Raw genomic sequence first — 12,317 nt, forward strand, 5'->3', positions numbered from 1 at the left:
CCTCGCAGATGGCACCTCAAACCCCAGGGCCGGTGTGCTGGAGGTGCGGACGGCCCGGGCACGTGCGCCGAGAGTGCTCCATGATGGAGGTGGGGCAGGTGTTGCGGGTTGTCGGGCCTCCAGCACCCGCCCCCGATCGGGGGGAGACGTACTGTGTCCCGGTAAGGGTACAAGGGGGTACATATCGGGCGATGGTGGATTCGGGCTGCAAACAGTCCATGATCCACCAAAACCTGGTTTGGCCCGGGGCGTTGAGGCAGGCGACACGGGTGAAAATTAGGTGTATTCATGGGGATGTGCACGAGTACCCTATGGTGCCAGTGGAAATTATATATAAGGAACAAAAGCATAAGGTTAAGGTTGCCGTAAGCGCGCAACTTACGCACCCCGTAATTCTAGGAACGGATTGGCCGGGATTTAACCATTTGGTGACACAATGTGTGGGGTTGCGTTCACGGACAGTAGGCGAGGGGAGTATCCGCGCGGTTCTCAGCGGCGACGCGGCTTCATCCGGTGCTGCCGAGCGGGAACCGGTGGGGGCTTCGCGGGAGGCCCCCCCGGTCCCCCGGTGGCAACCTACCGAGGACTTTCCCCTCGAGCAGTCCCGTGATGAAACCTTGCGCGAGGCCTGGGACCAGGTGGATTATATTGACGGTCAGCTGGTGCGCCCGGGGAAAGCGCGGGTATTCCCCCATTTTTCAATTATTAGGGATAGATTATACAGAGTGGGCCGTGACACTCAAACCGGGGAGGAACACACCCAGTTGTTGGTGCCAAAACACCGCCGGGAAATGGTTTTCCAGGCGGCGCATTTTAATCCCATGTCTGGCCACTTAGCGTATGATAAAACACTTAATCGGGTAATGGTCCGATTCTATTGGCCAGGCCTCCGGGCAGACGTGCGCCGTTGGTGCGCTGCTTGCCCGGACTCATGGAGGTCCCGTTCGAAAGAATTGGGATGGACCTCATCGGACCATTCCACCCGAGCACACGGGGATACCGCTTTGTGTTAGTCCTGGTGGATTATGCAACGCGTTATCCCGAAGCAGTACCTTTGCGCTCCATCTCTGCCAAGAGTGTTGCGCAAGCGCTGTTTCAGGTCATCTCCCGAGTTGGAATCCCGAAAGAGATTCTGACTGACCAAGGCACGTCCTTTATGTCGCGCACGATAAAGGAACTCTACGGGTTACTGGGAATTAAAGCGATCCGCACCAGTGTATACCATCTGCAAACGGATGGGCTGGTGGAGAGATTAAATAAAACGCTGAAAACCATGATCTGTAAGTTTATGCACGAGGACAAACAGAATTGGGATAAATGGTTGGACCCCCTAATGTTTGCGATGCGGGAGGTACCCCAGGCCTCTGTTGGTTTTGCACCTTTTGAGTTGTTGTACGGCCGGAGGCCTCGCGGAGTGCTGGACGTCATTAAAGAAAGCTGGGAGGAAGGTCCAAACAAAAATGAAATTCAATACGTCATGGACATGCGAGCAAAACTCCACAAGGTGGGGCACTTGTCACGTGAGAATTTGCTCCGTGCCCAAGAACGTCAGCGGCGCACGTATAACAGGGGGACCCAATTACGCAAATTCACACCGGGAGAAAAAGTACTTGTATTGCTTCCAACCTCAAACTCCAAATTACTTGCAAAGTGGCAGGGACCCTTTGAGGTCGCACGGCAAGTGGGTGATGTCGATTATGAGGTTCGGCGCGCGGACCGACGCGGAGACACTCAGATCTATCATTTGAACCTGCTGAAGGCATGGAAAGAGGCGGAGCCTGTTTCCATGGTGACAGTAGTGGGGGAGGAGGAGGAGTTGGGGCCGGAGGTCCCGCGCTCTGGCCCGACCCCCCGGCTGTCCTGTGACGACCAGCTCACATCAGCGCAGAGGGCGGATGTGGCTGAGTTACAGCGGCGCTTCTCTGATGTGTTCTCCTCGCGGCCCGGTCGCACGGATCTCATCCGACATCATATTGAGACCAGCCCGGGGGTTACGGTGCGGTCTCGGCCATATCGGCTTCCCGAACACAAGCGCAAAGTAGTTCGGGAGGAATTAAAAACTATGCTTGAGTTGGGGGTGATAGAAGAATCCCACAGCGCGTGGTGCAGTCCCATTGTTCTGGTGGGGAAGAAGGATGGGACTGTGCGGTTCTGTGTGGATTACCGCAATCACGGTTTGACGCGTACCCAATGCCTCGGGTCGACGAGCTCCTGGATCGGCTAGGCACTGCTCAATTTTTCACGACACTGGATTTGACCAAGGGCTACTGGCAGATTCCCTTGTCACCAGAGTCCCGCGAAAAAACGGCCTTTTGCACTCCGGACGGTTTGTACCAATTTGTGACACTTCCGTTTGGCTTGTTTGGTGCGCCCGCCACGTTCCAGCGTCTCATGGACCGAGTGCTGCGCCCCCACGCTGCATACGCGGCTGCCTACCTGGATGATGTCATCATCCAGAGTAGCAGCTGGGAACAACACGTGCGGCGGGTGGGGGCGGTGCTAGAGTCCCTGAGGCGGGCAGCGCTCACCGCCAACCCGGCGAAGTGCGCGGTTGGCCGGAGGGAGGTACAGTATCTGGGGTACCACTTGGGAGGGGGGCAGGTACGGCCGCAGGTAGACAAAACAGCGGCAATCGCGGCCTGTCCACCCCCCAAGACAAAAAAAGAGGTGAGGCAGTTTTTGGGACTGGCGGGCTATTACCGGCGGTTCATTCCCCGGTTCGCGGACTTAACCGGCCCACTGACTGACCTCACCCGAAAGGGTGCTCCAGAACTGGTCCAGTGGACGGAGCAGTGCCAGCGGGGGTTTGAGAAGGTAAAAACAGCACTCTGCGAGGAGCCGGTGCTGCACATGCCTAATTTTGACATCCCTTTCTGTCTGCAGGCAGACGCGTCGGGCCGGGGACTGGGGGCGGTGCTGTCTCAGCGGGTGGGGGACGTCGACCGCCCCGTGCTGTATATCAGCCGGAAACTCTCGGACCGGGAGGCAAGGTACAGCACGGTGGAGAGGGAGTGCCTTGCCATCCGGTGGGCGGTCGGGGCCCTCCGCTACTACCTGTTGGGGCGTGCCTTCAGTCTCTGCTCAGACCACAAACCTCTCCAGTGGCTCCACCGCATGAAGGACGCCAACGCACGGATCACCCGGTGGTATCTGGCATTACAGCCCTATAACTTCCGGGTGGTCCACAGGCCGGGCGCGCAGATGGCCGTGGCTGATTTTCTCTCTCGGCCCGCTATAGGGGGTGGGGGGGAGTGAGCGCGGCCGGACGGCTGCCCGGCCTCAAATCTGGCGGTGGAGGCATGTGGAGAGGGGCGTGGTTCACGCGTTCCCTGCGGGCGGGGTGTGTGCGGAGGCCGGCCATGAAGCAGCAGACAGGTGAGTGGATGACTCAGCTGGAAGGAGTTATCTAATCACCTGTTCCTTTATTAAGCAGCGTCGGAGACCATGAGAAGAGAGGGGACCTGGGAAGCAGCTGAAAAGCCACGGAAGAGAGCTGAACAGCCACAGAAGAGTGCTGAAAAGCCGACAAGAGAGACATTGTGAGGAGGAGGAGAGCTGAAAAGCCGACAGAGACTTGTGTGAGAATATAATTAAAAGAATTGTAAAACGCCGACCCAAAGTGTTGTGCCCTTTGCTGTGGTCCCAGAAGAACCCGAGACAGAGACATCTTCACAGATAGAAATTCATCCTACCGATTGGTTTTGAAAATTAAAAATATCAAAATGGCCCCGGCATGCTTGGATTTTGCAGTGGAAAAAGTTTATCCACCCCACCACACACAAATAGGCTACACAACATACTTTAACACAGGTCACACTCCATTCATCCATCCATTTTCTACCGCTTGTCCCTTATGGGGTCGCGGGGGGTGCTGGAGCCTATCTCAGCTGCATTCGGGCGGTAGGCGGGGTACACCCTGGACAAGTCGCCACCTCATCGCAGGGCCAACACAGATAGACAGACAACATTCACACTCACATTCACACACTAGGGCCAATTTAGTGTTGCCATTAATCAACCTATCCCCAGGTGCATGTCTTTGGAGGTGAGAGGAAGCCAGAGTACCCAAAGGGAATCCATGTAGTTACGGGGAGAACATGCAAACTCCACACAGAAAGACCCTGAGCCCGGGGATCGAACCCAGGACCTTCATATTGTGAGGCACATGCACTAACCCCTGTATCACCGTGCTGCCCACGTCATGAGTGGAGAAACTGATCAGGCGGGCCGGTTCTACAATCGGAATAAAACTGGACTCACTGGTGACGGTGGCAGAGAAGAGGACTGTGGAAAAACTAGTGAGCATCCTGGATGATGCCAGTCACCCTCTGCATACCGTTGTCAGTAGCCAGAGGAGCCTGTTCAGTGCTAGACTGCTTCATCCCAAGTGCAGGACTAATAGACTAAAAAACTCCTTTGTCCCACACGCCATTAGACTGTACAACTCCTCTCTGGGAGGGAGAGGGGGTACTAGGATGACAGGGGATGCAAAACAATAACAGTGCAATAATTTTTCATAACATGGTTACTACTGCCTAGTTTCTCTTGTTATATTCTTATTTTACTGTTATATTTTTATTCTCATTGTTGCTTTTTATTTTTATTCTATTGTAATATTTTTCTATTTTGTTTCCATTTATACCCCCATTATTTACTTTTTACTTTTTAAATTCGATCTCAATTCTGTACACTGCTGCTGGAATTTTAATTTTCCTGAGGGAACTCTCCTGAAGGAATCAATAAAGTACTAACCATCTATCTATCTATCTATCATAGGCGCCGATCTACATTTCTGCCAGTGGGTGCTCGGTGTGTGTGTGTATTAAAAAAAAAAAATTCATTCAGCGAAGTTAATATCCCATATGATTTGTGGCTTTATTATTTTGTAAAACGGACCAAACTCGCCAGAAATGTAACTACAACAACATTGATTTTAAATTATTTTAAAGATTGAAAGTTGCCATCAATCCCACGTGGGTGCTCGGCATTGTGGGGTCGGCGCCTATGGCCCACGTCACACTCTTTATAGCAAAAAAAACCCACTGCCCATTTCCTAATAAACAGCCATCAGAAATGAGACAACTTTTTATTCAAATTGGGAGAATTGAAATGGCAATAAATGAATATTATTTATGTTTTATCTTGTTAGGCTTATTCATACGCGCATTGGTTTATTTGCACAACCAAAACTATATTAAGTGGCAGATTGTATACATTAGAGTAATTAACCCTTTCCTTCTTGTTTTTATATTCATTGTAATATTCTTCTTGTTGGCACTCATTCTAGTAAGCACATTGTATTTATGTGGCACTGACAGAGCGAGCTCACAAAATGCTTGGCATGGTTAAAATACTAACAATTCAATCAAATATCAGCATATAGCATGACGCAACAACAGAAACATTGCAACTAAGATCAAAAATTATGAATTAAAAAAAAATATATATATATATATATGTATATATACAGTATATATATATATATATATATATATATATATATATATATATATATATATATATATATGTATGTGTGGGAAAAAAAATCACAAGACTACTTCATCTCTACAGGCCTGTTTCATGAGGGGTTCCCTCAATCATCAGGAGATCAGGAGAAAATCTCCTGATGATTGAGGGAACCCCTCATGAAACAGGCCTGTAGAGATGAAGTAGTCTTGTGATTTTTTTTCCCACACATACATATATTGCGCTCTACTACGGTATCGAGCACTATTTTTTGGATAACCTTATTAAGACATATATATATATATATATATATATATATATATATATATATATATATATATATATATATATATATATATATATATATATATATATATAAATTCTTAATAGGGTGATTTTTTTGTTGTCTTAACTAAACTATGAAAATGATGTAGAAAATATAGTTTGTAAAATGCATGTATATGTTTTTGTTGTTTATGCTTATAAGTAACCACTTTCTATCAGAGCTCTAAGAGCATATTCTTTTTGCAGTGTGTTTGTTGCTGGCATGAGAGGGACTGCCTGCAGCTTGTGTGATGGTCTGTGGATATGTGTGTTTTTTTTTGTGGGGGGGTAGGGAGTGCATGTGCATGTGTGTTCAAAACCTCAGGCCACGATAGTGTGCGGCGTGTGTGTGTGTGTGTGTGTGTTTGTGTGTGTGTGTGTGTGTGCACGTGCGGGGGAAGAAAGAGTGTAGGTGAGTGCAGGAGACAAACCTGTCAGTTTCACAGCTGGTTACCTTGGCTGCAGGGCTCAAGCTGGACCACAGTGACACTCAGCATCACAGCAGCACCACACATGGCCTGAAGGAGAACACACACCAACGTATACACACACAAGCCTTGTTTGGCCGTCCTTCGCCACAAGACCAAGAGAACAGTGAAACCACTCGGGCAAGTCATCATATCTTTTCAATTTTTTTTTTTTCTTCTTTTTGGCTCGCTGGAGGTGTGAACAACATCGCAGACCAGATTGCCTGGCAATGGAGTGACCATCATGTTGTAAGGAAGAGGGTGGGGGGAGGTGGAAGAACACAGAGATTCAGAGTGGGAGAGAAACAAGACAAAAGTAATGATGTAAGAATGTTTTTTTGTTTTTTTTTAGTGGATGAACTTTACTGAAGGAAGCGCCTTGTCTCCCTGCATCATCACGCCTTGAGACCCGCACTATCATGGCCAGTCTTGACGCGCTAGCCATGATGGAGGTTGACGTGGACTATTAGCTGTATGAGCCCTTCTTGCATGTATGAAGAGACGCTGTCCCCATCCTTCGGTCTCATCTCACCACTCGCTTCATGGCGAGTCCCTCAGCGGCTACTCTCTGAGGAGAGAAGAGCCTAAGGCAAGGCAGCCCTATACGCCTCACCCTACTCTCCATCACTCCCCTGCCTCAACCATCCCTCCATCTCGACTCCAATGAAAGTGATGGCTATTTCTTCAGGCTATCCAGCGGATGATGGCACCCCCCCTTTTTTTAAATATCATTTAATAAGTACAGTAGAGTTAACTACATGTTTTAGGGCAAGACAAGAGGTTAGGGAACCACTGGCAGCAGATGGCGGGAGACTGATGCAGTTGCGACGCAAAATAACTTATTTCATTGTAAATTATCCACTCAACGAATAAAACAATATGAAATAGTAAGATGCAAAGACTTAAGCCAACATAACCATCATCTTTGTATTAGTTAAGAGTTCCGTGCCGCGCTCACAGTTGTTTGACGGCACAATGCGCACCCTGAACACCATTGTAAAAACGTGTTTCTACGTTTGTAGTATTTCATTTTATGCTTAAACCTACCATGTTCACGTTGGCTAAGTTTGTAGTTATGTTACCTTGATTTCAGCTACGGTGTAATTTTGATAACTGTTTTGTTTATATTATGATGATAAATGCATGTGTTGTGGCAGTTGCAGATGTCACCAAGGAACCACTTTTTTTCCAAACACATTTTTAATGGTGAACTGCTAACATGAAAATGTTAAACAGGAGTTCCCTAAAAATGAATGGCTTTGTAAATACACTGAGACAAAGTCCAAGTTCATTGTGTTCTTGGTGTTTTTGAAACTGCACCAATTTTTTCCTTGGAATTTTCAACTAACTTGTTTTGCCAAGAGAATTATTTGTAATATATAATTTTCAGAATGCGGTAATTCTATTTTTGGCCAAAGTAAGACAAAACGATCTGAAGTTGTCTTTATTTTTAAGTTATTATGCCATTTTTTTACGAGTCCGGTCCGCACTGGAATAGATTTGCTATGCTGCTAAACTGAGAGTGTAATTAACTATACAATTACAATTGTGAAGTTACAGCATTTTGTTGTAATGTTATTGTAATAAACTGTAAAATCACAGCTCTGCAGTTAAAGTAAATTACTGTAAAGTATTTTTGCGAAAGTAATTCAATTATTAGCCAGTAATTTACTGTGAATTTACAATAAAATATGCTTACAGTGTACCAGCAGTAGAAACACTGTAGCATCAACACATTATCAATAGGGTAAAACTAACCTGTTTCACGACGGTCTTATCCCAGCTCACATTTCCTATTGGTGGGTGGAAAATGCTACGTTTGTTCACAATGACAGGAAGAGCCAAGCATTAAAAAGCGGAAAAAGGAACAGCGCACTGCTTAGTGTAAATGTGGTTGTTGTAGCACTACCTCATCATTTTTAGGAAAGGTTAACAAAGACTTCAAGACCCTGCTGAGAACCAGCGTCCTCTGCAGTGCATCTGTGTTTTTGGTCTATATCTTTTGTCAGAGTTAAACATTTTGAAATGAAAAATAACCCAATTATGGAAAACATAATTAATGTTCACTGCAGAGGATGCTGGTTCAATAGAGGATATTAAGGGCATATTAGGATATTAGTTTAACTAATGGATGATGCAGCAGCAATCAATGTTAACGTCAATTTGAGTAAATATTGTACGTATGGAAAAAAGAACACACACTGCAGTTGTTGAATATTTAGTGGACCAAAAGTGGACTTGATTACGGAAGCAACCTTGTTGACAGGAGAAATGAGTCTGTGTTGTGCCTGCTGCTGTCAAGGGGTTCCAGAGTCTAAAGTTTAAACAGAAAATGATGCCTGGTGTGTATTTGTGTGTGCGCTTAGGCAACCAACTTCTGCTAAATACTAATTACTGGATGCTTAGTGTAGATGCCCTTTCTGTTTGGGTCCCTTTAGTGTAAACATTCATTACAGTTTTGTTTTTTTGGTAACGTCGTCATTATTATTCCGCCAAAGGCCCCCGAGGAGTCAGCTCAAACTGAGGCCAGTCGCTGGGGCCGGACCGCGTTGATGATAGTGGTGGTGGGGTTGGGTGGGGGTCGGGGGGATGAAACTGTGTAGAACCAGAGCGCCAGGACCCGGGAATGCACACAAGTGATATTTGTGTGCCGAGATCAAAAAGCATTTACCTTTAGATGTTTCCTGATATGAATATTCAACATCCTTATTGAAATCTAATTTGGGTCTCCTTGTCTCAGGGGTCTTCTCATCAGTGCCTGTTGCCTGAGGCCACAGCTGATTGACAGCCAAACTTTTGTAAAGAGCAAGCAGGGAAAAAAAGGGGGGTGCTCTGGTGGTGTGAGCGATGTGAAGCTGGAACAGATGAGTGGAGGGGGATGGCCAACAGGGGCAGGGGTATTTAGCCTCCTTGCATGCATGCACAAATAAATGCTGCTGCAGCTTCTGATATTGTTGGAGAAAAAAAAACACAAGTTCCTTTCTCTACTTTGTCTTATTTTAACCTTAAGTTAACTATTGTTTAATTATTCTCATTTAGGAACTACATTTTTTGTCACCCTGTCAATGCAAAATCATTCTCAATTTATTCAGAAACATAGATAAAGTAGATTTGCTCCGATGATTCAAACTAATCTACCAGGATATAGTATGTGCCATCAGTGTGTTTACCAAGATAAAAACACAATTAATGTGTTGTGTTGGGGAGGGAAAGACTTGCCTGTATTTACACAGTTGTGAGGAGTATTTAATGTTGAGTCTACCCCATCTGACGTTGCCTGAAAAACAAAGCATTTCCCAGAAATTAAATTCCTAAATTTGACATGGCTCATATTCCAACAGAGGGCCTGTATACTGTATTTTTAGGTAATACTTAATTTTACTGGCTTATATATATATACAAAAATAAAAGCCTGAAGAGGACAATACTACACAATGTCAAGTGTATGTGCAGAGCACACACACACACACACACACACACGCACACACACACGCACGCACGCACGCACACACACACACACACACACACACACACACACACACACACACACACACACACACACACACACACACACACACACACACACAGTTAATTGTTGTCCTCATCTGTCCAGTGGACTGAGCGTGGTTTAATGCTATTACTGTGCAGGTGTGGGTCTCGTCCCTTAGGGTTCCATTAAAATGATGCCCCTACCAGGCCGACTCTGCTTGCTCTTTCCATTTAACACGAGCCATATGTCTGGCAGGAGGCAAACAGCTGATGGGGTTTAATTGACAGAAATCAACATATTTGCATGTGTGTCTGTGTGTGAGCTCGTGTGCTGCTCAGCGTCAGGGGATTGTTTGAGTGGGTCAAACACGGATCAGACCGGAGAGATGTCGCACGAGAGAACAGAAGAGGCATTGGATAGGACACATAACTTGTGAATGCAGAATATTTTTATTGAAAAAATGGTATTTGGACAAACATTTGACTGAGTTATTTAATCAATAAAATGGTAAAGACTCTTCTGTCGCTGTAATATCAAATCATACTGTATAAGTGCCTAGAATTTCAAATCAAAATGTTTAATTCTAGTAGTTAAATTCTCCTATGCTTTATAGTTTCAATGATTATAGTTTAGAGCTACACAATTTCCACACAATTTGAAAAATACTAATATTGTGAAAAAGTTAACTATTGTAAACTACTGCTTTACACTCTAAACTGCAAAAACTTCCTGAGCCTTTCACTGTTAGACTGAACTGAACTCCTGAAATCAAATAACTTTTGCACAATATTCTTATTGATTGAAGTGTGTACTGTAAACATTTTTGTTGGAAATTCAAAGCAATTTGCTGGCTAATAAATGCATTCATTTCACAGTAACATTCACAGTTAGTTTCTCTGAAAATAACAGTTAATTGCTATGAAATATACTGTACGGGTGTTTTGATTTTTACATGCATTTGTTGTAATGTTACAGTAAGTTTTAATTACAGCATTTTACTGTGGGGAAAAAAAACTTTCATATGCTGTAAAATGTTGGTATTTCTTCACAATGTTCTTTACACATTCATGAGCATGTTTAAATATATGATTAGGAACAGAACTCATATTTATTGTGACTTTGGGAAATGAATGATTTTTTTTTCAAATAAACTATTTTGTCAGCATACTTTATGCTTTGAAATAAATCAATCATCTTAATAATGACTATTATCCACTTTAAATTAAGCACTAAATACCTGGCAAAGATAAGTGTGTAAGAACTTGAGAGCTCTGACCTAAAAAAAAAAAAAAAAAGTCCCTCAGAGCATTGTAAAAATCTGCTAACATGAGTAGAAGCTGTTATTGTTGCAAAGGGGATAATATTTCCATATTCTTCAAAGATTTTTCTCTCCCGTTGGTGTAATGGCACACACGTTTTGTCAGCATAGCGCGCCACTTTCCCAGACTTGGCTTGGCGGCTTTTTGGAAAAGTATAAAATATTGTAAGGTTATGAATGTCGTATTGTAAGAATGGTTAAAAGTAGTATAAGTCATAAGGGATACACTGAACTAACAGGCGCAGCGCAATTAGCACAAAAACCCCATCAATGCCTCCCAAAATCACAAGTCTCCAAGGGGCGTCAGACGTATAAAGACTCCTGATCTATTACTACAAAGTGATTAATCCTCCCTAACAATGACCACTCTTAAACTGGGCTTCTACATTATTAGGTGGCCCTATATGGCAGTTTAGTTTTGCACTAATTAGCATTCATCTCAGGAAACCCAGAGACATCCCCTCCACCAGGAGAAAGGACATAGTATGAGATGGCGACACACTGAAATGTCATTAACTTGATGTTAATTACTAATTAATAGGGCTATTTCATTTACATGTATCTCTGGCTCTCTGATGAGGTCTACCTTTAGTGGGTTACTCTGACTGGCCGACAATTCGGGGGGGAGGGCTTATCATCTCTTTCCTCTGCACTCGGCTTTCACCGCTTCATCTTTATTAATTAAATAGTGGGTCTCTCGTTGCGGTTATGTCTGCTTTTGCAGCACCATTTCCTATTAGGACGAACAATCCAATAAGTGGCCCGTCACCTCTTTTAAGTGTGAGGTTTTCTCTACGTTCCGTCCTCCAGACGTCTAACTTGTCGTCACTTTTGGTGACCCCTCCTTTTCTTTCCCTTGCCATGCATTATGGTCACAAGTGAAGTGAAGTGAATTATATTTATATAGCGCTTTTTCTCTAGTGACTCAAAGCGCTTTACATTGTGAAACCCAATATCTAAGTTACATTTAAACCAGTGTGGGTGGCACTGGGAGCAGGTGGGTAAAGTGTCTTGCCCAAGGACACAACGGCAGTGACTAGGATGGCGGAAGTGGGGATCGAACCTGCAACCCTCAAGTTGCTGGCACGGCCGCTCTACCAACCGAGCTATACCGCCCCACAAGCCACCTGTTTCTATGGCAACCTTAGCTGTTGGGTCCCACGACAAGGAGTGGGTTGGTTTGACTAGCGTCTGGCCATTCACACATGGGAAGTGCCAGCGAGCCAGCATGGCACACTGTATCCTGCCATAT

Source organism: Nerophis lumbriciformis, linkage group LG01 (genome assembly GCF_033978685.3).
Source record: "Nerophis lumbriciformis linkage group LG01, RoL_Nlum_v2.1, whole genome shotgun sequence".
In the NCBI taxonomy this organism is placed as follows: Eukaryota; Metazoa; Chordata; class Actinopteri; order Syngnathiformes; family Syngnathidae; genus Nerophis; species Nerophis lumbriciformis.